Consider the following 6,000-nt stretch of genomic DNA (forward strand, 5'->3'; position numbering starts at 1 on the left):
CCTGAATAGTTCAGTTACAACCAGGAAGTGTTCTCTGAGCAATAGAGACCAAACTGAGCATGTGCAGCTGAACGACACTTACCATGCTTATCTGGACTTGTCCAGAGTGAACGTGCAGGAGGGGGAGGATCTATGCATGCAGGATCACACTGTCTTTTTACACAATGCAGAGGATTAATCCTTTAAGTTACACAGAGTATAACAAGCATGCTATTCTGCATCTATAAAAGACACCAGGCATCTCTAAGTGCAGTATTGACCATTTATTGTAACATCAAGGGGTTAAAAACACTTAAAAGATATTCCATGTTTTCAATATCGGCCAGCAGCACTGCCTGTGTGCAAGAGGAGAGGAGCCGAGTCACGGCTGGCCAGTGTCCAGGGGGCTGCCAGCGTGTATGCGTGCGGCAAACACACAGTGCGGTCAGGCTTCCAGAAACCATGCTGGAACGCATGCAGACTATGTCAGGTGCAGGTGGGCGGCAACGCATTTCAGAGCATACGCAGCTCCTTTGTCAGACCTATGCCCACCAGGGATCCATTGGTTTATAAGAAGCAGGGCAAATGGGAGGGGCTGGGTGATTGGTAATGCACGGTATAGTGCCTGCTCATGGACAGACAGCGGAGGGGAGGAGATGTGGGGAGGAGGCTGTGGTGGGAAAGTCTGGCATGTATATTGGCGTGATGTTTGTATTCTACTACAATTGTACGTGTATGGGCAATATCAATAAGAGGATTGTAAGCCAATGAAAAACACGTTAATGAGTATAATATGAGGCATAGTACACAGGAATGCAGTTGTTCATGTATACATTGAGAAAATAAGAAAAAAAAAAAATATATATATATATATATATATACATATATATATTTATTGTAGCACCCTCAAAGGTAGGTGCTAGGCAAACTATAAAGGGGGGCCTTGTCTGCTTATCAGATGGGCCTTAATTATTCAGTCAGGCTATCATGTGTTCCCAGGTGTGAATGTTGAGCTCAGGGAGTCTCCCCACTGTATCCAATGGGGGCTCTCATTGAACAGTGGTGGAAACCTGACCAATAGCACACCAGGGCTTGTATCTATCCCAGAGGGCAGGGCGCAAGGCATCCTGGGATGGGGTAGAAGTCTGAGAGGAGCACATGACAGGGCGTCTTTGGCAGGAGTCCCAGGAGGAGGGTGACGGCTGTCTCTATGTCTAATGTATGCAAGACTGCAGCCAAGGACAAAAAAGATAAAGTGAAGTCTCAAAGGAAGCAGCTGTTGCTGGGTGATTCAATCATAAGAAGTGTGGAGCTTAAAGAAAATGGTTTTGTGAGATGTCTCCCTGGTGCTACTGCTAGACGAGATAGAAGACGTATTATTAATATTGTTAAGCAAGCAAAGCAGGAAGGGGACGTGGATGTTCTTGTCCATCTAGGGACAAATGACCTGGCTTGCAATGAAGTGTCAGAGGTGAAAAAATCTTTTATCACACTTGGTAATGAAGTACAGGATTTTGCATCCACCATTTCATTTTCTGAAGTTCTGCCTGTGCATAATGTTCAGAATGATAGGCAGAGGCGCATAAAGGAGTTCAACATATGGCTTAGTAAATGGTGTCAAGAGCAAGGATTTGGCTTTGTTTCTCATGATAGCTCTACTTGGAATAGAAAGGAACTGTACAAAAAAGATGGTTTGCATCTTTCTCTCAAAGGAACAAATGTACTTAGTGAACAACTCCAAGAATTTGCGAAGGAGTATTTAAACTAGGAAGGGGGGGAAAAAGAGTGAAAATACAAGAGTCCAATTGCCCCCCGAAACAATGCCAGAACAGGTCAGAAGCACAGAGGTTAAGAAATGATAAGCTCAGAGTCCTGTCTACAAATGCTCGCAGTTTAGGTAAAAAAATCAATGAACTTGGGTCAATAATGGCATCTGAGAATGTAGATTTAGTGGCTGTTACGGAGACATGGTTTAATGAAAGAAATGACTGGGACATAACCATACCAGGGTACTCTTTATACAGAAGAGACAGAGAAGGCAAGAAAGGAGGAGGAGTGGCCCTGTATGTGAAAGATAGCATTAAATCTAACCTAATACAAGTTGGTGAGGCCAACATAGAGTCAGTTTGGGTTACGTTGCAGTTTGCTAATCATGCAGTAACTCGTGTAGGTGTGATATATAGACCACCTGGTCAAGTAAAAAAACTAGATGAACTACTAGTTGAAGAAATAGCTAAAATGACAATGAAAGGAGAAGTTATCATTATGGGAGATTTCAATCTTCCAGATATAAACTGGAAAACCAAAATAGCAAGCTCTACCAGGAGTACAGATATTCTAAATTCCCTACTGGGGTTGTCTCTGCAACAAGTGGTTGAGGAGCCAACCCGGAGGGAGGCCATTTTGGATTTGGTATTCACAAATGGGGATTCAGTATATGATGTCATTGTAGGCTAAACCTTGGGATCTAGTGATCACCAGTCAGTGTGGTTTAATATAAGAACTGTGAAAGAGTCTCACCACACAAAAACAAAAGTTTTAGATTTTAGAAAAACAGACTTTTCAAAAATGAAATTAGTCATAAATGAGTCCTTATCAGACTGGAACGGATTACATGGAGTCCAGGAGAAATGGGACTACTTAAATGGTGCATTGTTGAAGGCAACAGAAAATTGCATTAGACTTGTCAGTAAAAGCAAAAAAAGGAAGAGACCACTGTGGTACTCAGCAGAAGTGGCCCAAATCATTAAAAATAAATAGCTAGCATTTTGTAATTATAAAAAAACCCAGAGCAATGAAGATAAGGAAATCCACAAGATTAGGCAGAAAGAGGCCAAGCAAGTTATAAGAACTTCTAAAGCGCAGGCAGAAGAAAAACTAGCTCAGTCTATGAAAAAGGGGGATAAGACATTCTTCAGATATATAAATGAAAAAAGGAAATTAAAACAAGGAATAACTAAATTAAAAACAAAGGACGGAAGGTATGTAGAAGAGAATAAAGGGCTAGCCGACTGCCTTAATGAATACTTCTGTTCAGTTTTTACAGAAGAAAAAGAAGGAGAAGGACCTCCACTTGAAAAGATGACTAATGAATCGTTTGATGCATGTGTCTTTACAGAGGAAGACGTTCTAAGATTGCTGTCTAAAGTGAAGACAAATAAGTCACAGGGTCCTGATGAGATACACCCAAAATTATTAAAAGAGCTTAGTGGTGAGCTGGCAAAACCATTAACAGATTTATTTAACCAATCATTAGTAACAGGAGTCGTCCCAGAAGATTGGAAATTGGCAAATGTCGTGCCCATTTACAAGAAAGGTAGTAGGGAGGAATCTAGCAACTATAGACCAGTGAGTCTGACATCAATAGTAGGCAAATTAATGGAAACCCTATTAAAGGGTAGGATTGTGGAACATCTTCAATCCCATGGATTGCAAGATGAAAAACAACATGGGTTTATTTCAGGGAGATCATGTCAAACAAATCTTATAGATTCTTTTAACTGGGTGACTAAAATAATAGACGGTGGAGGTGCAGTAGACATTGCATATCTAGATTTTAGTAAGGCTTTTGACACTGTCCCACATAGAAGACTTATCAATAAACTGCAGTCATTGAGCATGGACTCCCATATTGTTGAGTGGATTGGGCAGTGGCTGAGTGACAGACAACAGAGGGTTGTAGTCAATGGAGAACATTCAGAACAAGGTCATGTTACCAGTGGGGTACCTCAGGGATCTGTACTGGGACCAATTTTGTTTAATATCTTCATAAGTGATATTGCAAAAGGCCTCGATGGTAAGGTTTGTCTTTTTGCTGATGACACAAAGATATGTAACAGGGTTGATGTTCCTGGAGGGAAACGCCAAATGGAAAAGGATTTAGGAAAACTAGAAGAATGGTCAGAACTCTGGCAACTGAAATTTAATGTGGATAAGTGCAAGATAATGCACCTGGGGCGTAAAAACCCAAGGGCAGAATATATAGAATATTTGACACAGTCCTGACCTCAGTATCTGAGGAAAGGGATTTAGGAGTAATTATTTCAGAAGACTTAAAGGTGGGAAGACAATGTAATAGAGCAGCACGAAATGCCAGCAGAATGCTTGGATGTATAGGGAGAGGTATAAGCAGCAGTAGAAAGAGAGAAGTGCTTATGCCGCTGTACAGAACACTGGTGAGACCTCACTTGGAGTATTGTGCGCAGTACTGGAGGCCATATCTCCAGAAGGATATAGATACTCTAGAGAGAGTTCAGAGAAGAGCTACTAAACTAGTACATGGATTGCAGGAAAAAACTTACCAGGAAAGGTTAAAGGACCTTAACATGTATAGCTTGGAAGAAAGAAGAGACAGAGGGGATATGATAGAAACTTTTAAATACTTAAAGGGAATCAACTCGTTAAAGGAGGAGAGCATATTTAAAAGAGGACACAGTTTTAAATTAGAGGGGCAAAGGTTTAAAAGTAATATGAGGAAGTATTACTTCACTGAGAGAGTAGTGGATGCATGGAATAACCTTCCTGCAGAAGTGGTAGCTGCAAATACAGTGAAGGAGTTTAAGCATGCATGGGATAGGCATAAGGCTATCCTTCATATAAGATAGGGCCAGGGACTATTCATAGGATTCAGATATATTGGGCAGACTAGATGGGCCAAATGGTTCTTATCTGCCGACACATTCTGTTTCTATGTTTCTATGTCAGCAAGAGGAAGGTGTCCTGGGTGGTCGGCCTAGAGGACAGCAGGCTGAGCTGAGCTGCAGAGAGGGATCCAGGGTGCTGTGGACCAAGTGGAGTTGTTGGGGTGGACGTTTCCAGGAAAGCAGTGTCGTGAGTAATGTAAACTGCCCAGGGGTCTGCCTAGGAGAGGGGACCACTCCAGAAGGTCAGAGGGATCCAGGAGCCAGCTAGCAAGTAAAGGAGGCTTAGAAAGGGGGTGCCAGAGTCTAAGCCTGAAGAGAAGTCTGTAAAGAGGGCACCAGTGTGGGCCCTGAAGAGTTAAAGCGGAGTTCCGGCCTCAAACTCGAAAAAAACGATTTTGGGCCATCCGCTTGCTGTGTGCAACCTGAAAAAGAAATGGATACTGACGATTTTTTTTTTTGGTCACTTACCTTATTATAGAAGAAAATATACTCACCTTCCTTCCTTCCACTTCCTCCCTCTGCGGCCGCGGCCCTCGCCGTCACTTCCGGTTTGCGATGACTCCTAGGAGCTGAACGTCATCGCTCCCAGGAGTCAATGCGCCTGCACCGGCCCCGCTCGTTACTTCCGGTGCAGGCACGGCCTTCCCTGCTAAACAGCTTCTGGGCATGCTCAGAAGCTGCGCAGGGATGCCACGCCTGCACCGGAAGTGACGAGCAGGGCCGGGGCAGTGCATTGTGGGACTCCGACATCACGGAAGAGGACACGAAGAGAGACGATGTGGCTTCATCTGCCCACACCTGAGATGGCAGTGCTGGAGAAGAACTTTTTAAGGTAAGTATTTCTTCTTCCAGGTAAGTGCGACCCGTTGTAAGTGCGACCCGTGTGACAGTTCAGAGGCTATCCATTATGGAATGTACTAACCCTGACTGTCCGGGGGGTATTTTTAGCTAAAATTGACCCCCAAGGCCGGAACTCCACTTTGAGAGTTGCAGCAGTGCTTACAAGTAGCTACCACAGCCAGGAGGGCTAAAGGGAGCAGTACAAAGAACTTTGTGTCAACGGGGAATGTCAGTTAAGTGTTAACAGACAGCAAGTCGGCGTTAACAAGCGGCAACTGGCGTTGACCGGCATTCAGCCGGCATCAAGTCAGCGTCAAGAGGCATTTTTCTCAGTTGTCCCATTACTTTGTGAATAGTTGAGCCAGAGGAGTATCCCACTCATTCCCTTCTCCCATCCAAGTTCCTAAATAAATACAAAACCCTAATATGCTGGACCAGGGGCGTAACTACAGGGGTTGCAGGGGTTGCAATCGCTACCGGGCCCCATGCTCCAGGGGGCCCGGTAGCAAACCAGTGGGTGAACTTCTAGGATCTCAAA

This window comes from Pelophylax lessonae, assembly GCF_965119305.1.
Source record: "Pelophylax lessonae genome assembly, chromosome: 13".
In the NCBI taxonomy this organism is placed as follows: domain Eukaryota; kingdom Metazoa; phylum Chordata; class Amphibia; order Anura; family Ranidae; genus Pelophylax; species Pelophylax lessonae.